This window comes from Dipodomys merriami, unplaced genomic scaffold (assembly GCF_024711535.1).
Source record: "Dipodomys merriami isolate MVZ:Mamm:240054 unplaced genomic scaffold, mDipMer1.0.p SCAF_15, whole genome shotgun sequence".
Lineage (NCBI taxonomy): Eukaryota > Metazoa > Chordata > Mammalia > Rodentia > Heteromyidae > Dipodomys > Dipodomys merriami.
The window spans coordinates 15,823,247-15,848,775 of record NW_027202826.1 but is presented as its reverse complement, the minus strand read 5'-3'; the positions used below and the strand labels follow the sequence as shown (position 1 = coordinate 15,848,775).

Sequence of the window (25,529 nt, the reverse complement as noted above, 5' to 3'; positions counted from 1 at the left end):
ACTAGTTACTTTTAAATATATCCACTGTTCTAAAAAAATATTGTCTAAAAACAATGTAGGTATTACCATACAATTTTAAGTTTTACCCAGAACTGCTCTTCTGAGATGGTAATATCATTCTTGAAAATGACAATGATTTATTCTTTTTCTGCATTTAAGTAACAGATGTGCTGGTGCATTCCTGTAATCTTGGCAGGAAAAAGCAGGAGAATCTCAAATTCAAAGTCTGATAGCTATAGAACAAGCACCAGGCCAGACTGCTAGAAAGCAATATGGTGTCTCTCAAAACAAAAGTGAAAACAATGCATGAAAATGCAAATTGTTAGCATAAAACACACTGCAAGATTCAAAACGTTGCTATATGCCTGTGACTGACATGAATTCTTTAGTAATTATTTCATAATAGCCTATCGATAATTATTACAGTTTAACTTACATAATGAAATTGGTTTTACTTCATGTGAGCTCATTTTATTGGAAAATGATATTTTGTTCAAAATCAGAGAGTATTTCTCCTCATTGATTACCCATTTCACAACAATAATTTTGGTGCTGATATAAATTCATCTCACCTCTAGAATCACCACATAATAAAGAAATATGCTACAATACTAGTAGAAAACTTTGGTGAATAAGATGTAGAAACTTAAGACATTAGAGAGAGAAAGATATACTCTAGGGCTGTTTCTTCTTTCATTCCTTCTTTCCTTTTCCTCTCCTCCCTCCCTTTATCCCTCTTTCCCTCCCTTCGTTCCTTATTCCTTTTACTCTCTTTTCCTTCCTTCCTTCCTTTGCTTTCTCCCCCTCTCTCTCTCCTCCCTCCCTCGATCCCTCCTTCCCTCCCTTCATTCCTTATTCCTTATTCCTTTCACTCTCTTTTCCTTCCTTCACTCCTTCCTTCCCTTTCTTTCTTTCTTTTCTTTTTCTTTCTTTTACTTTCCTTCTCTTTCTTTCCCTCTCTTTCTTTCCCTCTCTCTCTTTCTTTCCTTCTCTTTCCTTCCTTCCTTCCTTCCTTCCTTCCTTTCTTTCTTTCTTTCTTTCTTTCTTTCTTTCTTTCTTTCTTTCTCTCTCTCTCTATCTCTCTCTCTCTCTCTAACTTTCTTATTTATTTTTTGGTGCCAGTATTGGGGCTGGGCACTGTCCTTGAGCTGCTTTGCTTAAGGCTGGCTCTCTACCACTTTGATGCACAGCTCTACTTCTAGATTTCTGGTGGTTAATTGGAGATGATCCCCATGGCCTACCTTGTTTCAGCTGGCTTTGAACCATGATACTCTGATCTCATCCTCCTGAGTAGCTTGGATTTCAGGCATGAGACACCAGTGCCTGGCTGACTCTAGCTCTCTTTGACTGCCTTGCCCCTAGTAACCACATCCATGGAGCAAGAAAATCCACCTCTTTAGACTCTACCAGGGCTCCTTTCAAAGCTGTTCTTGCATGCCCAACATCCTAGAATTCTCTTCCCCCCAAAACCAAAGTATATACTTCTAGCTAAAAGAAGGCCAACTTCTTGGTGGCCATGTAAGTCTAAGCTTTGACAAAAGTGCTAAGATACCCACATGCATGCAAAAGAAAACTTCCTTGTGGTGCAGTACCAAAAATAGATGATGGAGTGGGTCATGGTGAGGTTACTATGTCCAAGAGAGCTGTAGTCCAACACAGAACTTGAACAAGTCTGAGAATTTCGCACTGGAACCTCACCTTTCAACTTCACTTTTGTATGAGAAACAGGACAGGAAGAGGCCAGGCCTTCTTGGTGTACTGGAATTGAAGAGAACTTTTCCAAATTGGTGCTTTTGGTCATCTTTGTGGGAAGTGTGGGCAGGGATGTGGTGGTGCTCCTAATAGTGAACTGCTGAGCAGCTGGGACTCAAGCAGCCTCATTCATACAGAAGAAGGTAGTGTTTTCTCTATGAATTGTTTAAGGTATTTGAAGAAGAGGCTGGAAAGAGCCAACATGAGATTAACCTCTTTTCCCATTCTTATCCTGCTTCACCAATACTTCTAGGTCTGCCTTGAATAAACCATCATCGCTAGGGGAAAATGACAAGCATTTTTAAATTGTGTTCACTTCTGTTATTCAATAGAAACTGTTACTGTATTTTTTTCATTTTTAGATCGTGTGTGTGGAGAAAAGGAACAAATATTTTGTTAACTCTTTTAACTGTGTGTTAGCTTAATATATAAATTCCACATAGTTTAAATGTGGCCTATAGTTCCCCATGTGTACAATTGCACCAAGCTGCAAAATTCAGAAATTGCTTTCCAAATGATGCTGTGCTCTTTTTCTTCTTTCTCCAGTCCATCTATAATTGCCTAAATTCCAAATGTTTCAAAGATCCTCACTTACCCATCCCTTCAATATACTAGAAAGTAAAAGGGTAAGAAGAATTGGTACACTGGCTCACATAATAGCCCATCTCTGTCACAGCAACAAATGACACCAGTGTGAAAATAAATACCAAACTACATTTCTATATTTTTTAAATTCTAAGAACCATGAGAGCAGACACAGAATATTAAACACATTTGTCATCATTGGGAAGAATGATGGATGGAAGGCATGACTCTCAGTAAGAAACACTGGATGCTTCGATGGACATATTAAGTTGTTAACAGTCTTGAACAATATTCTGAAGTTCCAAAACATTTAATTTTAAAAAGAAAAATTATGACATATGGACCTGGCTTTAGAACCTGAAAATAAGGGATCAGCTCATTCACTTGAAATAGCTAACCAAATACCTAGGGTACAGAAAACTTTTATTGGATATATTAGTTTATGGGGGGAAAAATGAATGAGTAACATTACAACAAGCTAATACATGTTAAGCAAGATCACTGCAGGGCTCGGCACACAGACCCCTACTCTAACCTACTGTCCACAGAGTCCCATCAGCAATCCTTTTGATCCTACGATTCAAAGAACTTTTGTTTCTACTTTTGTTTATGTTTGGTTTAGATTTATTTAAATGTGTTTCATGTATCTATTTTTAGATTAATTTTTTATTGTGAAAATACCGTACAAAGGGGTTACAGTTACATGAGCAAGGTAATGAGTGCATTTCTTATCCAGCTTTGTTGCCTCCTCCTTTGTTTCCCCTTCCCATCCCTTCCCATCTAACCCACCCCTGATCCCTCCCTCTTCCCTCCCCCACCCAAAGTTGTAAAGTTCATTTTCCGACATAACGACTTGTACATTTCATTGTTGCAATGGGTCCACCTGTATCCCTATTTAAACTATTTTTTTTCCCTTCCCCTCCACAAATTATACCAACATCAAATACAGTGAAAACAGGGGTTATACTGTGGGGGAGGGACATACAAAGCAACAAAGAAATCATCTTATAAATGTGTTAGAAACAATCGCAAGAAAGAAAAAATATTTGAATACATATCTTGGGGTTCATTTCACCTAACATCAACTTATCTGATCTTTTCTGCTTGTCTCAGACATATACTAGTTATTGCAAATAAGGGAAACCATGGAACCTATGTTTCTTTGGGCCTGGCTTACTTCACTGAATATAATTTTTTCCAAGTCCTTCCATTTCCTAACAAATGGGGCAATGTCATTCTTTCTGATGGAGGCATAGAATTCCATTGTGTATATATATGCCACATTTTTGTTTATGTATGACTTGAATTTTATTTTTTATTGTTTTTTAAATAAGTTTTTATTGTGAAAATACTGTACAGAGGGGTTACCGTTACGTGAGCAAGGTAATGAGTACATTTCTTATCAAGCATTGTTGCCTCCTCCTTTGTTTTTCCCCTACCATCCCTTCCTGACTTGAATTTTATTTATCATGTCAGAACGTCAAATGTATTTATTAATTTACAAATGAGTGTAATAACCCAGATGCCAATGACTCAAACCTGTGCTCCTAGCTACTCAAGAGGCTGAGACATTTAAGAATTGCAGCTAGAAGCCAGCCTAGGCAAAAAAATTCCATTAGACTCTATCTTCAATTAACCAGAAAATGCTGGACTGGATGCTGGCACAAGGGTTAAGGCATCAGCTGTGAGAGAGAAAACAGGTGTTGCACAGGCTCTGAGTTCAGGTCCAGCACCAGCCAAAGGAAATGTGAAAAGAATATTGTGTGATACCAGGGTATTTTCAATTCCTTGTTGGAATGTTTGTTTCACACAAAAATATAATAATAACTATTTGCATCAAAAAAAGAAATTTGATGTAAAACAGGTAGCTTAATGGAGACAGCATTGATATTCTGCTTTCAATATACTGTAATTAAATTGTTTTGGTTGAAGTAAATAAAGGCCAATACTGACTTCCAGAGATGAACAGGAAAGGGAGCAATACTTTAATAGCCTTTTCTGTTAATTAGCTACTCCTCCCTAATGCTACTCCAAAATTCAGCAAGTACTAGCTTTAAAGTTTAGTTAGGATGCAGAATCTGAATGGTGTTACATTAAAATCCATTTTACTATTTTGCATATCAAGTGACTATTCTTTCCATCCATAACTCACAACATTATAAAGTGATCAACAGAAAAGTATCAGTTCACTTGAGTCTTCCAAACAATAACACATCTCCTTATACAACAACAAAATATCATCTCTGGTAATACTGGCATCAATATCATTGAAAAGGATTTAAAACTTTGAAGGCTTCAAGGTTATGGCTGCAGATACATATTTTCCAAAGCTGGAGTTTCTACTTTAAATCTCAAATTATATTAAATATTGATGATTGTTTTTCTTAAAGTAACAGGCATATTTCACCCCTATTTTCTTTCTTTTTTGGGGGGGGTTCCGGTTGTGGGGCCTGAACTCTGGGCCTGGGTGCTGTCCCTCAGCTCTTCAGCTCAAGGCTAGCACTCTACCACTTGAGCCACAGCGCCACTTCTGGCTGCTTATGTGGTGCGGAGGAATCGAACCCAGGGCCTCATGCATGGAAGGCAAGCACTCCACCACTGAGCCACCTTCCCAGCCCGCCCCTATTTTCAAGATACTGTCTACCCTCCCTCTAAGTCTGAATTTCCATAGCTCATCTGCCAGTTATGTTCTGTTTCAAATGAAGATCGATTAAGAAGGAACTACTTTGGCAAGAAAGGATTGAATCATTGTTCTCTACCATGTAGCTGCACAAAGATTATTTCCTTCTCATCCCACAGAACAATAAACCTCAGGTGACTTCATAAAGTTGCTAATTTTTACTACTTTATCAAGTACATTTTCAACGAAAAGTTCCAGCCTGGATTGTCACCCATCATTGGATGGGCGTCACTTTCTTTGGCCTTTGAACTAGTGAAGCAAATGTCAGCAAATGAAATAAGCAAATAACATCTTAGTGTTATTATAAAAATAGTGGGGTGAACCAGGCACCGTAGCTCACTGCCTGAGGAGGCACTCAGGAGGTTGAGATCTGAGGATGGAGGTTCAAAGCCAGCCCAGGCAGGAATGTCCATCAGAATCTTATGTCCAATAAACCACCAGGAAACTGGAAGTGGCACTGTGGTTCAAATGGTAGAGTGATAGCCTTATCTGAAGAGCTGAGGAACAGCACCCAGGCCCCGAGTTCAAGTCCCATGACTGAAAAAAAAATAGTTGTGTGTGTATGTGTGCACGTGTGTGCATGAGCATGTATACTAGTACTGAACTCAGGGCCCAGGAGTTGTTTCTTAAGGTCCATGAGCCACACTTGGAGAGCTGCCGCTCTCTTCATGAACTGAGATGTTCAAATGGACAAACAGATGACACTGCAGTGTTTTCTTCAGAATTTAGGGAACAACTGGGAAATAATGATGTTTCAAAAAGGCCTTAGTGCTCACATCAAGGGTCTGGAGCTATCTCTAGTAATAAAAACCTCCAAATCTAAGCCACTTCCTAAGAATCCATCTCACATATAAAAGATGAAGTTCATTCTGATAAATATCATTTTATACCATCATATGCACATAGCTATTGAGCCTTTGTGATCCTCTCCTAAGAATATCCTCCCTTGGTCTCACTGTGGAATGTTTAGAGACATGAATAATTTATCATGTCCAAGTGTTTTATTATTGCCTATTGCTTTTACCATCCAGTGTGATTACTTGTAGATTTATAGGCACATACTAGTTAGCACAAATGTGGGAAACCATGCAACTTTTGTTTATTTGGATCTGCATTACTTTGCTTACTATAATTTTCCCCAAGTCTTTCTTTCCATTTCCTTACAAATGAATATCATTCTTTCTGAGAGAAGAGTAGAAACTCCAAGAAATGGAAACCAGAGAGTTTTTTCCTCCCTTTGTTTCTGTTTTTGTTTTCTGTACATGTTGTCTTATATGAAAGTTTATCTGTTTAGACAAGGGTAAGGCAGAGCACAGAAATGGTGGGACTAAGGGTGAACAAATGCAACAGTGATACTCACTAGACACTATGTTGAAAATGAACTATACAATTTGTGATAGTGGGGATGGGAGGGAAAAACTGGGAGAGAGCAAGGGAAGGGGTGACATCGTTCACAAAAGAAATGCACTCTTTACCTAACATGTAACTGTCACCCCTCTGTAGTCATCTTTACAATAAAAAAAGGAGATGGAATAAAAGGAATCAAGTCTTGTTCAGAATCCTAATATTACTATGACAGTGTAATCCTACCCTACATAAAACAGAGAATGAAATCATCTTGAAATCTCATTCCCAGCCAGGTTAATAAAAAAAAATCTATCCAATTAGTTGGAGTTTAGCACTAGGGAGTAAAATTGATTTAGATTCATCAAGTTCAATAGGTGAGTTTGGGGTGGGGTTTTTTTTTCTCATAGTTTCTTAAATCATGGTGGTTGAATGCCAGGAGAGTTTGTCTATATGAAGCAGGTCATTGTTCAAAAGCTTACTTCCCCGTTTCTTGGACCAGGTCTATGGACTGTAATATAGTATATCTTCTCAATTTGGATGAGGACATTTGCTGAGTCGGTGAATATTTATATTAATTACAGGATTTATACTTAGAATTTAGAACTAGAAAGGACATCGGAGAGGACCTAGTAACAGGATTACAGTATGTTTAGTACTTAAGGATCATAGAATCATTCATTCATTCTTGTAGTTAACTAGTTCTTAGAACTCAGAGTTAGCGACTATGCGGAGGATCACACAGACCATACCAAACCAACAAGACAAGAGCCCCTGACCTAATTAATCACCACATTTCCTCCAACACAAGCCTTCAGAGGCTCACTGCTAATCAAATGTACAGCAATGGAAGCATCTTCATTTTAGACTTTTCGAGTACCTACTAAGTAGGTACCTACGTCATAGGAAGTTCAGAAGGAAGTCAGTAGTTTCCACAAAAAGACTGCAATCAAACTGGGAAACATAATAGACACACACGAAGCCCATATTTAATTAAAGGGGACAATGAAGAATTTTACAATAAGGAGTAGTCACTGCAATCAGGGTATCTAGACTTCGATGTGGGCTGACAGACAACTTCAAACAGCATCTTTTTGTTTTTCATATGATCAGGAGTATTATTCTAGTACTTAACATTTTCCCAATCTTTTCTTCCCATCTCTAAGAACAGTTTGCTCCCATGTAGTCAGCGGTGGGGAACAAAAAAACACAAAGTGTATCAATCCTGAGAAACAGGGCTTATGTTCTCATGCAATTTAGCCTTTGCCTGAGCACAAAGAGCGAGCCCCAGAGGCACCTCTGCATGGGGCAGGCTCTGCTTCTCGAAGCCATTCATGTGGGTCTGCTCAGGACCCACTTGTACCTGTAAGTCAGCCAAGGAAGCAAATGGCTATGTTGTCTCAACGGAAGATCAGATAAGAATAGCTTTATCCAAAGTAAAATCAGTTGGAGGAAATACATGAGGAACTAACCTCTCAGGGCTCAAATTTTTAAAAAAAACCTTATAAAAATAAAATTCTACTTTTATATAATCATATTGGACAGATATACAGTCATTGTTTACAGGGGAAACAGCTTTGAAAGTCCTATTCACCAAATCTTTTCTTTACAGCCTCTTCAATCACTTTGAAGAACACAACCCACCCACCTTTTTTTTTTTTATATTTAATGACAAACTTGCAAACTTGGTTTAACATAAGACAAATATTCTTTAAAACAGCATTTGAAAAGTTTCCCTTTCAGCTGGGCACCTGTGAACGCCTGCCTGTAATCCTAGCTATTCAGGAGGTTGAGATCTATGGAAGGAGTTCAAAGCCATACTAGGCTAGAAAAGTCCCTTATCTCCAATTAGCCAGCAAAAAACTGGAAATATGTAACTGTAATCCCTCTGTACACCACCTTTCTAATAACAATAAAAAATAAAAAGAAGTTGGAAATAAAGCTATGAGTAGAAGTTAAGGGACAGTGTCCTGGCATGCTCTCTCCCGCTCCTCTCTCTCTCTCTCTCTCTCTCTCTCTCTCTCTCTCTCTCTCTCTCTCTCTCTCTCTCTCTCTCTCTCTCTCTCTCTCTCTCTCTCTCTCTCTCTCTCTCTCTCTCTCTCTCTCTCTCTCTCTCTCTCTCTCTCTCTCTCACACACACACACACAGACACAAAGTCTCCCTTTCAATATCTTCGAAATTATTTCAAAAATTTTCCCCCATGACCCCTCTTTCAAAAGTGCTTTCTTCCTTATTTATGACAGGCATCCAATTCCTTGGGAGAAAGGATTACTAACTCACACCGTGCTGAATATTAAGAAACTTCTTTTCTCAGAAAATTTATTCCTTCTACCAAATGTTATTTCATTATAACATCTTTCTATAAATACTTATAACTCTTCCTGGGTTATATAAGGCTGTATAAGATATAGTAAATGAGAGACAGATGTTTAAAACACTAGGTCCACAATGAGGTTGTAAATATTGCTAACACAGTAAATTTTGTGATTAAATTTGGACTGTTTATGCAATAAAGGTATTTACACAGCTGGAAAGGCACCAAAAATAGCTGTCCTCAAGCCAATATTAATTCCAAATCAATATTAATTAGAAGCAGCATAGGTAGAGTTTTATCAAAGTACCCGAAGTCTAGGTTAGGTCTGTATGCTTTAGACTAGAAATGAATCACTCAAAGACTTGAAAACCCAGTTTCTCTTGAATTAACAATGCCATAAATTGCTAAAATAATAATTCATAATTTATTGACCTATGGACTTGGACAAATTAGTACCTCATCTTCACACTTTGTTTAAAATATATACCTGCCCTGTGTAGACATTTGTACATTCTGACATAGATTTCTTTCTGTTTTGTTTTGGTGTTTGTTTTTTTGGCGGTACTGGGATTTGAACTTATGGTCTTGTACTTGCTTTACCACTTGAGCTATACCATGCCTTTCTGCTTTACTTACTTTTCAAATAGTCTTGATTTTTTTTTTGCCCAAGCTAACCATGGACCATAATCCTCCCATCAATGATTCCCAAAGTAGCTGGGATTAAAGATATGTGCTACTGCCAGTTTACTGAGATGGTGTCTTGGTATTTTTTTTCCTTTTGCCTTCAGTAGCCTCAAAGAAATACAACCTCCCAATCTGTACTTTCAGAGTAGCTCAGATAACAGTGAGGGTTACCATTCTCAACCAGACATAGACTTCATAGTTGATCCTTTAGTTCCTTAATTCAAACCCTGTCATGGAATTATTCATTTTGAGCTTCATTTCTTAAGGTAGAATGGGCACCAGGGAATATTTGAATTCTCTAAATGTCTAATGAACATTAAAGATTCCATCAAGAAAAGCTGAGAATGGGAGAATCAGCATGTTAAACTTACAACTAAAAACAAAAGGTCCATTTCCTACTCAGGTAGGAAAATATCTCTGTCAATGTCTTCAGTGAAACACATGCGGTAAGTACTATAAGACAGTTATTTATGACTGTCTATCCTTCTCTTCCACCTTGACAACAGAATTCTGGTTTTACAGGGCAGTGAGAAACCCTATAGGAGAGGAAGGCACAGTCATTTATTAAAAGCTAGCGAACGAAATGTAACCAGAGTTGAGATGGGTTGAAATCCTCCGGAGAAGAAGGCACTTCACTGCTTACTGGGAGTTGTGTCCATATCAACTGTCCCTTAATACACCTTTCCTCCTGTCTTAGAATTTAGATGTGACATCCAGAGCAACAGAAGCCACTATGGACCACAGCATCTGACTGAAGATAAAAGCCACATGTCTGTGAACAGCCATCCAATCCTTCTGAACGTCTCTCTGTAAGAACAGTCTCGGAGGTCTACATAGGCGACAGAGAAAGGAGGACTGTGACTTGAGGCTAGTTGAGAAAACATTAGAGAACCTATCTAGAAAAATTAAAACAAAACAATGCCCCCCCAAACCCCACTAAAAGGAAAAGGGCTGGAAATGTAGCTCAAGTGGTGGAACACTTGTCTAGCAAACGAAAGGCTCTGACCTCAAAAACCAGTATGGCAACATAATGATAATAAATCACGAACCAAGTGCCATTTTATCCCACTATATTTCTAGTTTCTGTTACTTGCATCTAAATTCAATTCCTGAATTGGAGAATGTATATAAAAAGAACATGAAAAATTAAACACACATACTATGTCCAGTTGGGGTGGGAAAGATAATCTGCCAGCTTATTTCAATTGATATGAACAGCAAAACTCACCTGAAATAAGTCTTTCTTGATTATTTTTGAACAACTGAAGAGTTTCCTTAGTGGGAAAACTACATTGTGGACTTTGAATTAAAAGGTGATTTTCCAGCAAAGTTCTCCCAATTCTTGGGACTTGAAGGAATAGGCCTAAGAGAGTCAAGTACTCATCAAATCTTCACACAAGCTAAGCAACTACCAATGACAAGAGCCTCAGAAATTCACTGCTTTTGAAGTCCAACAGTATTAGATTTTGATTCTTTGGGGGGGTGGTATTTGGGTTTGAACTCTGGGCTCTGTACTTGCTAAGCAGGCATTGAGCCATTTCTCCAGAACTTTATGCTCAGGTTATTTTTCTGACTTTAAGGTCTCACGTTTCCCCCAGATCTGCTTAGATCAGGATTCTATTTATGGTTCCCAAATGCACGGGAATGACAGGCATATCCCACTAGACCCAGCTATTGCTTGAGATGGAGACGCAAACGCTTTTTTGCCTCGGTTGGTTTATAGTCACAATCTTCCTTCTCTCAACTTCTGGAGTAGCCGGGATTACAGTTATGAGCCATCGGCTCCTGGCTTATTTCTCAATTTATTTAAACATAACCTCCCAAATGGATAACGCATCACTGATTCCAGGGTCCCCACAACTTAGTGGGTACAGAAACAGGTGTAGTATCTGCCATGGCAGAGCATGAAGCCTATGGTCGATATGGTTATAAGGGAAAGAGAAGTAGAGATGGTTCAGGGAGGAAAAGCAATGTGACAAGGTTCATCATGTTCAAATTATATGACATAGTAAACTTCTTATGGAAGTCTAGATAGCCATGGTGTTGTAACTTTACACCCACAGTGGCCTGTATCCCTTACAAAACCCTACTGGCATGCGTACATGCCCTGTGAAACTATCAGGCACACATTACTGCTATTATATGTTCAGTAAGTACTTTGTGTGTGTGTGAGTTGGTTGTGGGGCTTGAGCTCAGGACCCGGGCACTATCTCTGAGCTCCTTTTGCTCAAGGCTACTCTACCACTTGAAGCCACAGATCCATTTCTGGTTTCCTGGTGGTTAATTGGAGATAGGAGTCTCATAGACTTTTCCTGACCAGGCTGGCTTTGAACCACGATCATCAGATCTCATCCTCCTGATTAGCTAGGATTACAAGTGTGAGCCACCAGAGCCTGGCTCAGTACTTTTATGTACTGCCTTTAACACTAGATTGGCCAATGAATTCTAGAGCAACTAAATTTGTAAATTTTTCTACCTAATTGATATAATACTCTCATCACTTTTTTCTTAAATGACTTACACCTGGCTCTTTATTATTTCTTTTGGTTAACATGGTTATACACTCATTTCTTTGCCGTTTTACATATTCCAATTAAGCTGACCAAGTTTTAGAAGTAACCTGACAAAACTGAAATGCTTGGCTTCTCCAAGAAGGATTCCCACACCATTCCCAAGTCACGCCAGCTAACTTTGCCATGCATAATATGGGAAGAACTCACTTATTTGGGGCAAGAGAGGGAATGTCAGGACAAACACTCAGCATGAAAATGCTTTGGCAATGTAAGATGATTCATTTGAGTTGCAATTTCCGCAACCTTCAGTTGCGTCTTACAAATACAAAGCTGTGAACAGTCATTAAAAAAAAAGAAAACCCACAGATAATTTCTTCATTTTTATCTGTATTTTAATTTTTTCCATACACTAACTCTTTTGAAGAAGAAAACAAAACAGGAAAATAGGCTTTTAATCTTGAGAAAAACAAAATCCATTTGTTTCAAATGTCATTTCCTGCTTTACATAATTTCTAATAAAGTTCCTAAAAAGCAGAAGGCGGCAAAGGTTAAACTACTAACAACTGAAAAACCCACTCATTTCCAAATAACCAAAAAAGTATGTATTTTTTTAGAATGATGTGATCTGAACATGTCCAAACCAATGGGAAAGATCTAACTGTGTCCACTGAGGTGACTGATGAAGATAAGCGCTGTTATATGAACCTTCCATGGATTAAACATGGCTGGAAGAACATTTTTTTCTTTCTGGGTAATTTTTGTTTATTTATGTAAAGAAACCCTGGTCAGATTACAAAAGTGGAAGGTACAGACTGTGCTGAGGCGGAAATGGGTGACTGGGATGTATCCCACCTGGAGGTAAATACCAAAGGCACCTCTGCATCTTGCAGAAGTTGAGCTGTGGCTCTCTGGTGTGGATTTCTGCTGCTTCTACTCCATTATGCTTTTTCTCAGATGTGTACACAGGAAAAGGACAGCGGCCCTTGCCTATTAGCTGAAGTGATGGACCATAAGGTTGAGAAGTCAGAAAGAACTGGACTTTCCTGTGCTTACTGCCCCCGTCTCCTCCTCCTGCTCCCCTTTTCCCCCCTTCCTCCTCCTCCTCTTCTTCCTCCTCCTCCTCCTTCTCCTGCTCCTGCTCCTGCTCCTCCTCCTCCTCCTCCTCCTCCTCCTCCTCCTCCTCCTCTTCCTCTTCCTCTTCCTCCTCCTCCTCCTTCTTTTCAGTATTAGGGTTTGAATTCACAGTCTAACACTTGCTAGATAGGCACTTTACTGCTGACACCATCTTAGTTCTTTATGTATAGCTTTTTTGTTTTTGTTTTTGTTTATAGTTGAGTCTTGTATTATTCCCCTCCAGGCCAGTCTGAACTGTAATCCTCCTATTTATGCTCCCCATGCAGCAGGGTTGACAGGGACATACCACCATGTCTAGTTTGTATATTGATTGAGATTGGCATGGTGGGGAGGGGAGGGGAGTGGAGGTCTCACTAACTTTTTGCCTGGGTTGGCCTTAAACCACAATCTTCCCTATCACTCCCTCCTGAGTACTTCAAATTTCAGGTGTGATCCACTGCACTGTCCTCCTGTACAGTCTCTGGTCTATGCTGTTGAGTTAATGCATTGTGAGACCTCTTAAAATTCCCACTTCCTTATCTTTCAAAGAGGGAGCTGGATTTGGTGGTTCATGCCTGAAATTCTAGCTACTTGTCAGGCCAAGATTGGAAGGACTGCAGTTCAAGGTTGACCCGGGCATAAACTTTGCAAGAACACATCTCAACAGAAATGTGGATATTTCAAGGCATACTTGTTATCCCCTCTATAGTAGGCAGCATAATTAGGCTGGCCCAGAGAAAGGTAAGACTTTATTTCAAAATAAAACCACAGCCAAAGGCATAGCTCAAGTGAGTAGTATAAGGCCTGGCTAATAAGTGTAAACCTCTGAGTTCAAACCACCAGGTTGCCAAAAAAAAGAAATTTAAATAAAAAATACAAGAGGGTCAACAGTAACAATTCAACATAATTATCATACATGAGGTTCATATGAGACTATTATCATATACTCAAGTATTTATGGCATAAGGTTGGCCTCGATAACATTCGTTTTAAAACATGGGAATAGATGCCCCTAGAAAAAGTTGTCAAAGATATTAAATGTATTTTAATGTCACATGACAAAGGCTTTCCTAACTTAGAGGCAAGCAAGCAACCAAGATGGAGAGGAAGAAGAAGGAAGAAATCAGAGGATCTGCAGCATGCACAGTTCCCAGGGGGTTGCTCTGAGCTGGTCACCGGAGTTCCATCCTTATTCAGCCTGTTAGCTCACTTACCCAACCTGCAGAATTACTCAGCCTGACAGCAAATACAATCCACAAGTGTGAGTTAGCTGGTCACCTGTGTGTTCTACATGTCGTACAAAGTATGACATGTAAAACATATTAAGTATTAAAAATATTAAGCTAGTATAGGGTCTCAGGCATACTTTTTCTCTAATATTATGAATTAATACTATCCGTAACATATAGTTCTTAAACTGAAACATATGTGTGTCATAGAAAAATACTTTTCTATAATCTAACAAAAATATAATAATGGACTCTCGGCAAATCTGAGGGAATTTACAGTGTTAAGAAAGCAAAATCATGTTAATGTGGATATCCCATTTCCTCTCCACTAGAAAGAACACACAGTATGTGAATAGCTTCAAACTGACCACAAAACCAGGTCCAAGTTAAGAACACAAGACAAGTTTTAAACTCACATTGTGTTTTACAAGTTATATCCTTTCTCTTCAGACTGCAAATGCCCAGGGAAGGATGGAGAGGAGAATGATTCTAAATAACTATCTGTGTTTACCAATAATGATACTTTAAGAGAATTTCACGTGGAGTTTGGTGGCATGGAATACTGATTCATTTAAAATAAATTTTAAAAAATTTATACATTCAAAGAACCCTAAATTCCCTAAAGTCCCTCTAAGTAACTGTCTAGGTCTCCCAATAATAATTTACAACATCTTCATGAGGAGTATAAGCAGATACCTCAATAGAACATCTACATTGTATATGGACTCATTTAAACTTTTAAAAAAGCATTTACACATTTAAAAGAACACTAAATTCCTTCAGTAGAAGGATGGATTCTGGATCATCATGCTTTCATTCCCTATTACTGTCAAGTTCAATTTGCCAACCAGACTCTGAGATGTTTCAGAGATGTTGGTAAGCTAAACTACTACTGGGAATAATAATAATTTACTGCTGTGGATAAAACTGGTGTGAAGAAAAGGGGAAAGAGATTTTTAAGTGAAGTAAATTTTAGGTACAAAACAAAATACCCACAAATATTTACCTGGGGATTTTATATGTACAGTCATATATAATGTTTTAATCATCTTTGTAGGAAAGTAAGAGACTACTGAAAAATAAAAATAATATCAGGAACTAGTTATAGCTCTAAGACTGTTAATTAGGAGGAGCAAAGGTGGCCATGCTTGTAATGCTAGAGCTATGCAGGAGGCTGAGATCTGAGGATCATAGTTTGAAGCCAACCCAGGCAGGGAGCACATGATGTAAAACCCAGAAGTAGAGCTTTGGCTCATACTGTTAGAGCACTGGTCCTGAGCAGAAGAACGCAGGGACAGTGCCTAGGCCCTAAGTTCAAAACCTATGACTGACAGAAAAAAGGAAAAAAAAGCATGTTAATTAGTATAGATATAAATACATACTTTTCAAACTGATAGTACAAAAATCCTATTCATTAGTTAAAATATATAATTTACTTTTAAATATCCCTCCTTGATTGACACTGTAAAACAAAATCCCAATGAAGTAGCATAATTGTTTCCAAATACAGACACCTGCATCCTTGGAAGAGAGAATGCAGGAGGGAAAAGGATTATGTTATCTACAAGCAAAATGGTTTGCTTTGGATTAAAGAGAAAAACAAAACAAATTATTTCATGGTAGCCAAAGGCATAACAACAACAACAAAACAAACTACAAGCCATGTCCATTTACGGTATCCCATATAATTCCAGGAAATCAATTAATGTTTGAGTGCTGGGTTATAAATATTACAATGCTCAAAATTTACTTTCCTGCTTTAAATACCACAGCTGGCTCTCACAGTAAGAAGATCCAGTCTCATCCCTGAGTGACTGATCACAAAGGCTTCTGCTTAGACCTATGTCTCCCTGGGTTGTATCTTACAATATTCAAAAAGGGACCAGCAAGTGACACTCATTCTGTGACCAACAGCTCCTGGACAACTCTCTTGCTAAGGTCATCAGTAGACTTTTGAGAAATTGTACTACCTTAAGCGCAGGACTGGGAATTCAAGTATCAGGTGTCTTTAAATGGGGGGAAAATGATGAAAATCAACAGCCATAAATCTGAGCCAGTTAACAGAAAATTTTAGCTATTTCCAAACTGACTCAAGGGATAGGATCGTTCTCTTTCCAGTTTGAGAATTTGGTAGCTCTGTGCTCACCCTGAATAATAAAAGGCTCTCTCTCCTGAGTCACTGACCTCTTTCGATGCTGGGAAAACCTCTCTTCCTGAGCTTACTAGTTCATAGGTAGATCCAAGCTAAGAGAGTCTTTACATCTGATCCCTGGAGAAACAATCTATTATCCACCGTATACCTAGAGAGAGAAAAAAAGCATAATTTCTCTGACAATACGTCCTTAAAAGATGGCCTTTGAGCAAATCTGAGTGTAACTCATGACCTTCTCTCTTTTTTCTTTTGTAAAAATATTGGTATTATCTTTAAGTCGTTGTACAAAGAGTTGCCACTCAACAAAACGGTTTATGAATACAGTGCCTCTTGATCAGTGTCATCCCTGTCAACATTCTTACCCATCCCTTCCCTCCCTTCACTTTTCTTAATTTTTTTCAGACAATTAGCTATGTATGACAGGTTGAGCAAGTTCCTTTACCTTCTGGAGACTCTGTTTCTTTATCCTGAAAAAAGAAGAAAGTACCTAAAGGTCTCATATAAGAGCTAAAGAATATACCATAACACAAAGCCTTGATTTAATAGTGGCTATAATCAATGCATAGTTTCTCACTCACACACACACGTCATCTTCAAGTGCAATCTATTCCTGTCTATAGTAACTTCAAGAGATATGCCAAGTTCATTCGAGCATCACCACTTGAACATGTTCTAATGTTTCAATCTCATTTAATAAGAAATATTTTATTTCATAGAAAGTGTTCAGTGCAATACAAACTGAACAGTACCAAAAAGATTTCAATTTCAACCACAAGATGACAAAAAGGCATCATTGCACAGTGAAAAATGACAAAAGAAGAACTATTTTTTTAAAAAAATTGCTGAAGTACTCGGTTAATAATATCCTATGATCACAGAACCAATACAAACAGTGAAACTGCAGAAAATATTACTCCTACTTCTGGATATGAAAGAGCTCTCCAAGTTTCAAAGGACATGAAGGAAATATTGCTGTTAAAAATTAAGGTATTAAAAAAATAAAAAAATCCAAAAAATAAAAAATTAAGGTATTTTGACAGACATTTATTTTCTTAACATATTAAGATTTAAAAGTATCCAATGCTTGTGAAAATAGTTGTAATGAAAAGGAATTTAAAGAGTCAAGGGGTTAAGGGATATGAGCCAGTGATAGAGCACTTAAAGTATATTAATGAATATACTCTGAATACTCTGAATGAAGTACTCAGAATACTCTGACTAATTTTTTAACTGTGGTACAGAACCTGGGATTCAGGTTTTGGATGAGATGAACATTTGCATATCTAACCATTGCCAAGTGAGGCTGATGCTTCTGGTTCACAGCCACATTTAGAAAACTCTACAGAAACACATTTAAAGTATCTGTTTTCTTCATCTTCTTTTTAAAACTATCTCTAAGTATTTGTTCAAGAGTTGCCATTCAACATAGCAGTTCATGGCTACAATGAGTCTTGATCAATGTCAAAGGCTGTTTCACCTTAGGGAATTAAAAAAAAATTTTCATGACCAAAACAAAAAAAAAAAACTATTCTTAATCAAAAAGAAAAAAATACTATCTATGAGAAAAAGTATAGAAATGATTAACAGTGAGATTCTAGTAACAAATACTGCCCTCTGATTCAAATTTGTTAGTAACAGAAATCAGAAATCAAATAAAATATCACTGCCTTTACCATAATAGTGAAGAAAGGAATTTCTTCACAGGAAAGAATTTAAAAAGATGGAGAATACATATCCAAAGAGAGTAGTAAGCAACCCAATGGATTGCGGTCACTAAGAACATCAGAATCCCTTCAATAACATGTGAGTATACATTTGATATGAAATTTGATATGAAGTTTGATATGAAGGAGGCAGGCATGGAGGGGGCAAAAAGAGCAAAAAGTTAAGGCTAAGGCTAAAGTTAACCATCTGTTATTTTCTCAGTCTCTTTCCCTTCTATGTACACAGCAATTCTCACCAAGGACTTTAAAATGAATGAGGATGAAAACAGCCAAAGAACATCAATTCCCTTACAGAGATGGACACAAAGCTGGTAGAGATGGTTAGGACACAGTGAATCAAAGACTTCACTCAGAGAGGTTGAAAACACATTTGATTCTTTTGTTTTGTGTTTGATTTAAATGTACCATGTGATTTTTTTTGTTGCTTTGTATATTCCTCCTCCACAGTATACACCCTGTTTTTACTGTATTTAATGTCAGTCTACTTTGGGGAGGGGAAGGGAAAAAAAGAAAATGTTTAAATAGGGATACAGGTGGACTCATTGCAACAATGAGATATACAAGACACTAGGTTGAAAAATGAACTTTATAATTTAGCGGGGATGGGGAGTATAGTTGTGGAGGTGGGAGGGAAGGGATGGTAGGGGAAAAACAAAGGAGGAGGCAACAATGCTTGATAGGACATGTACTCATTACCTTGCTCATGTAACTGTAACCCCTCTGTACAGTATTTTTACAATAAAAAACTTATTTTAAAAAAACTTTCCTTGCTGAGAATTAAAACCAAAAAATAAGGTTACAGAAGTATAACTACATATCCTCCATTAGAACCTCTTAGATATGTCCATAGCATAAGAGTTGTCTTTATAGTTTCTCTCATTTCTGAAGGGTTATCTGCTATGTTCTTCTGTTGAGAGAATGGTCAAGAGCTATAAATGGGATTGTACTACCAAACAAAACAAGGGAAAGCAGAAGAGCCAAGAAGGGCATGTCATTAGAAAAACATAGTAAGTATAGTTATGAGTGGAAAAGTACTCCAGATTACCGGAGGGCAATATTTACTAGCTTTAACTTTTAGGAATTAAATCATGCAAAAGTGTCTAATACACCATGAATGCAGAATACAAAAATTTAGCTGAGTATAAAGAAATTATTACAAGTTTTAGAATGGATATGAAGAAATTATCATCATTAATAAAAAATTGACCTTACAATTATGTGCTTCATTTTAAATTTTTTCTTATCTTCGTGGCACTGGGGTTCGAGTCTTGTATTTGCCAGGCAGGTGCTCTACCTCTTGAACCATACCCCAGGTCTTCTTTGCTTTAGAAATTTTTCAGATAGGGTCTCATATATTTTCCCAGGCCAAGCAGTACCGTAATCATTCTGCCTATGCCTCTTCAGTAGATGGGCTGATACATACATATTAGTAGGTCCAGTGTGTTTGCGGAGATGGGGTCTTGCAAATGTTTGGTTTTTTTTCCCCCATGAAGCTTGGCTTAAACACATGATCCTTTGGATCTCTGGATTCTAAATCCCTTGGATTACAGTCAGGAGCCACTGTACCCAACTTCATTCCTAACTAGATACTTTAAAAGCTAATGTTTTGTGGTATAATACCACAAATAAATAATAAATAATATTTACTTATTGTTTTCCTGTTGCTTTAATTTTTCCTTCTATAACAAGAAAGAGTTGAAGAACAGCTTTAAGGTTCTAGCGTCATAACTAATTTTACTCTTCTCAAGTTCTGTGAATTCTATGCCATGCATATGTACGAAAAAGAGTTCACAAAGTATGCTGCTAACAATCATAAAGTAAGACTACTGTTTTGGTACAATCCTTCATGCTTCATTCCAACCACAAAGTTCTTTGACCTTCTCTTGGTGCAGCGCTGGTGTTTTGCCTATGTTTGTTTTTGTTCTAATCTCTTAATACGAGGGCAAGCTTGGGTTTCTGTCCTCACTGAATGACAGGAACGACGCACGTTTCAACATCCATGATCAAAGAAACCTCCATCCATCCAGTCTTGTAGTGTTTATATTATTTGATATGCCAGTAAGGACTATAAAATTTATACTAACCAATTTTTGGTAAGACACCTTTCTCAATATCAACTTTACCATAGGATAGTCATGTTGGCAAAATACATCTAAATAGAAATTCCAAATTGAACTATGGGCCATTTTAAGCAATTAAACAGTTACCAAACTTTCCTATGAAAATACCAATCTTGTTTTCATTCCTGAGACAGATACAATTCAAGGTTAAACAAACAAAAGAGTCATATTCAAAGTCTGGAAGAGGTTTATGAGCTTAAATAGTAGTGGAAAGTGCTGGTAGAGCACACCAAAGAAGTAAAAATAATCAAAAGGAGAAAAACTGTAAATTACTCTAAATTGTGCATGAAGCTTTATGTTTGTTTCTGGTGTGTACATTTATTTCAGATGCAAAGTACTTTTATGTATGATAGCTATTTAAGACATCATTAAAGACAAATAAATTTTATTTTTATTGAATATCAGAGCTGCAAGAAACAGCTGCTATTTCTCAACAACTTTTTTAAACAGTGACTTCCTTTTCTTTCAACATTTCTATTTTGAGAAGCAAATTCTTCTTCTGACTGAAATGGAGTATCACCTTTCAGGTTTGGAAGTTTGCAAACCATGATTTTCTGTTATTTCCTTAAATCTCTATCTCTGAAACAGTAAATAAATGCAAAGGCCCTTTACTGGTAACTGGAAAAGATACCACTAGGCAATTCTTTAGCATTCGAGAGCACAGATCTACTCTCTTCTCAAGTGCTTTCCTGGCCTTTTGGGAAGTGTGATACCATTCACTCCCCAGGTATCATTTATTACACACTAATTGATTATGTTGGCAGATTTCATCAAAAGAAGTACCCTTTGGGCCTATCGATCTTCAATTTGCATTTGCTAACCAATATAATTGTGTACTTTTGCTTAACAAATGCACAATGATGAACACACATGTGCATACACACACACACACACACACACACACCATACCACACATACTTGTGAAAAGTGTTTGGAAAAGAAAAAAATATTTTCTTTTAAAACATTGCAATTGTCCTCCAAACATTTGCTATTTGTTGAAGTGCTTTCCTTCAACCTGACTAATCAAAGTTTCACAATATCTTAAAGTAAAAAGGCTATAAAAGATAGATAGATTACAATAAAGTTGTAATAGATTGTATATACGTGCACAATATCTATTACATATATTTTAATATATCTTATAATATATTGTTATATATAATACAATAAAGTTTTTGTTTTAGTCAAATTCTGGAACACCTTTTATATACTAGGTCTTGATGGAATATAGTATAAAAGAATAAATTTTAAAATCTGGACACAAGTTGCTTATACTCCCATGTAAAAGAAGAAGTAGAAAACATTTGTGAAGGTCAGTAAGAAGGCCAGGCCCCACAGAGGGTGAATGGACCAAGCCGGGCTTCTAGAGTAGCAGATGACTTCATTGTGACTGGACAGCAAATGCTAAGAAGGGGACTTTGATGAGAGCCAGTGTCACATAAACGACAGGGAGCAACAACACACTCTGGATCATTCTGAGACATTGAGTGGCATTAGAACACAAAACAAAAGAAGTCATGGGAACTCCTGCAACCTCATGCCCACAATCCTAGGTGGGCAAGAAAGAAGTGGCAGCATTCCAAAAGGATGGCAGAAAAGCGATGTGTTGGTCAGGATGTGAGACTGCTCCCTGTAGGGGTAGGGTAACAGATGGACTGGTAGCCTATCAAAGGAAGATGAGCATTGGGCTCCATGGGAAATATAATATTAATATCTCAAGCTGAGTCACTCATATTGCTTCAGTAGATATTGAACACATAATACAAATACCCCACATCCCTTTTATAAGATACCTGTGAATAAACATTACCTACCAATATGATGAATAACCAGTATCAAGACTGATAACCATAGTACTGAGAAAGTATTTTAAGTTTGAAACCACCTAACCAACTTCAACCAAAATACAACCCCTTCAGACATGATCAACTCATATCATAATGTCCTATTATTTCTCCTAATTGAAGGTAAACTTCTTTCAATTTTTTTTTCATTTTAGTGATGTGTTTGTCCTGTTTTCTTTCAAGTTTTTTCAACACTGTACTTCAAAAACAAAGATATTAGAAAACAAAAATAAAGCCAGTAAGAAGGGATCCAAAAGCAATATATTTATTCAACATATAAAACATACTAAAAACTATTGAATAAAAAAGAATGGTATTTATGGCCATGATGTATTACCCAAAGAAAGTAGCAAAGAAAAAAATGAATGTTGAATTCAGCCAGTCAGGCTAGTTAAGTGGGCTATGCCCATTCTTGGCCAATCATAGCTGTATTTTCAAAATAAGCATATTGCCAACATTCCAAATCCAACTCCTTAAGAATCTGGAAGGCAGAGCTTGAAAAATCTAAGGTCCTTGATACTTTTGATTGATTTAGAGGACAGAGCAAACATTCAATAAATATTACAATATGTTGTAAGCCTAGATAGCAAGCAGATCAGCCTTAAATTTGGTAGATTTCATGTTGAAACATTTTGCATCCTTTTAAAAACCTTATATATGTTCAATAAGAATGATCCGGACAAGCACTGTCCTGATTTTAATGAATTTGTTTACATTTAGACCCATCTCTTCTACTGTTTTTTTTTTAATCTGGTTGGTCCTATTTTAGAATGAGCTTGACTTTGCACAGTCCATCTAACTTAAGTTTGTGCCAAAGTATTAGCTGTTCTTATCTCTCCACTGGCCTATAGTTTAAACTCTAAGGCAATCTTAAAATAACATTTTCTTAACTTAAAATTGGAGTATAGGCACCCTTTGGTATAATAATCATCATCTGTGACCTAGCCTAAAAATTTTTACATTCCACAATAGTGTTTAACATTCCACAATGTAAAATAAGCAAACAAGAAATTTTCATTCCTTCAGTCGGTGTTTTTAATCTAGTTCGTGCCCTAGCAATATGTTTATTTTCCAACCCTTGGGTAGTCAATACAAACATCAAAGTATACAATAGTTTCATGAAAACAGAGAAAATCAGAAAATACACAGAAAACATGTTCTTCCTATTTTTCAGCAGTTTTATTCCATGATAATCAGAGGTACTGAGAATATAATAATAAATAAATGGACATATGTAAGCATTATGCACACAGAGAGAAACATGTTTAATGTGTTCCATGAGATAAAAGGGGAAATGAAAATACACTTACTGTATAGCCAGTGATGTTGGATTAGTGTTTAGTAGAGGTTGCATTTCATAGGGAACCAACAGTCACTTTGACAAGCAGAGAATGTCTCCTACATGGACCAAGTACTTCACACCTTGTACGAAGACTAGTCTTACTTCTCATAGCTTTCCCGTGTCTATTCCCAAAGGTAGTGACCATTTCACTTCAATACAGTATCAATGGACATTCTGACCTGTTTACAAGTTTGAGGGAGCTCTCCTTCTGGATCCCAGAGTAGCCACAACTATAAACTTAACTGATACTAATGTATCTGAGCAAAAAATGGATCTAAAAACACAGATCTAAAACCACGGAAGCAATTACCAACAGCTAGACCTCGCGTTTGATAGAATAGACAGAGAGAATTGTAACTGAGGATGAAATCAGTGTTGATCACTGTTTCCATTGCTAACACAGGGGGTACCTTGCCTTTCTGCCTCCTTCTACATGGTATGCCAGGCTATTCTACCACCAAGAACATTAGCCAACATGCAGCTCCTGCTTGTGAGCACACACTTGTCCCCACAACCCTTTGCTTAATGATGCAAAGCAGCCAACAGGGAGATGGAGTTTATAAGCAAGAGCCAGCCTGAACTGGCTAATCACTTACCTTCTCACTTTCCGCAGGCTGGCTCCTTAACTTTTTGTTTCCTCTCTTGTCATAGCTCAGCGCCAAGTGGTTATGATTCAGCAGGAGTTTAAACCTGACAGTTAAAAAGAATGTCTTTCAGAAAGAAAAGAAAAACACACAAAACATTGGAAATTAAACTTCCCTCCTCTGCTGTCTTCCTTTCCTTGCCCTCTGTGTGCTGTGTCTCTCCCCTGCTCTCTCAGCTACGTAGTGGTCTATAAATACTGACCCTCACACTTGCTCAGTGCTTTACTGGCTCATGGCACAGGTCTGTGTTACTGAACACCGCTGTAAGACTCCGGCAAAGTTCTCAGCTGCTCAGACAAAGCAGTGGATTGGCTCACTACCCAGCAACCCTGTGCCTGCCTGGAAATACCATTTCGCTGCCAGCTTTACAGATGCTATGGGCCTTTCCTGAGGCCCAAATCAGGCACAGAAGGGCAATTATGAGGTTTGCCTGAAGAAGTACAGCTTTTCTCAAGCAGGTGGAGAAAGGGGTTGGGGAGGGGGGGGGCTGAGAAAAGTGGGAGACAAGAAAGGAAATGCTGCTTTTGTTCTGGCTAGACAACCCTTTGCAAACCCTGTACCCAAGTCACGCCTAAATGTCATTCGATCAAGCTTTATAAACCTTAATTACTACATACTAAGAATGACTGGGAATACAGGAACCACATTTGTAATTGTTTTATTATTGCTCCTCATTAAAACAAGACCTTCGTAAATGAGTCGCTGGCCACAAAGAAATGTTTTGACATAAGTAAATTCATTTCCAGAATGATATCAAGGCATGGTAAGTATAGAACTAATGAGAAACATCATGTATTTGGTAAAATAAACTAATATGTTATAATCTGAAAATGATGCGAATCTATATGTCATACGAACTTCTAGGTTTACAATGATAACATTTGGAATTGTTTTCCTTATGTTTTTTAGATTAATGGTATAATTCTATTTTTACATTAAATATAAAATCTAGGCTATGTTTCTACATAGTTTGCAAGTGATACAAAGTGAAGTACTTATTATCAACATATACCATATGAGTATAATTTCCATAATGTGAGTGATTAGAAAATAACTCACAACCAAGGATTGTTACTCATTGGCTCTATTTAAATTTTATCTCTTGAGGAATTGAAAGGTAAAAGAATCTTCTGAAATCCTCTGGTCACTTATTTTCTAGCTTTAAAAAGAAAAATCAACCTCCACACAGGCTATTACTTGATCCAGAGTCAAGTGGAAACATTTTAACAGGCAAAAATCTAAAGTCCTTAATCCCTAATGCTCAAGGCTCATGCTCCATTAGGACAGCCATTCTCAAACTCATTTTTAAAACTTTTTAAATTATCTTTAATGGTTGTACACAGGGGTTTCAAGTCAACACTATTGGGTTATCAAAACAATGCACCTCACTCAATGACACCCCTTCCATTATTCTCCCTGAATTGTCCCAACCTCATCCATTCCCTCAAGTTACCTGATTCCAGTTATAAAATTAACCCACAGCCAGATG

General features: G+C 37.4%; 1 protein-coding gene across 5 annotated transcripts in view; it reads right to left on the bottom strand.

Annotated features, from left to right (window-relative positions):
• The window catches only part of Bmpr1b (bone morphogenetic protein receptor type 1B), a 301,468-nt gene that overhangs the window by 101,098 nt on the left and 174,841 nt on the right, over nucleotides 1-25,529 (bottom strand). For 4 of the 5 annotated variants that reach the window (XM_070022299.1, XM_070022297.1, XM_070022296.1 and 1 more), the window contains one exon: nucleotides 23,993-24,086. The gene's annotated coding sequence lies outside the window, so the exon portion shown is untranslated. Of the gene's footprint in view, nucleotides 1-23,992; nucleotides 24,087-24,242; nucleotides 24,325-25,529 lie in introns of those variants that run through there. The other variant, XM_070022298.1, reaches the window with a different exon arrangement.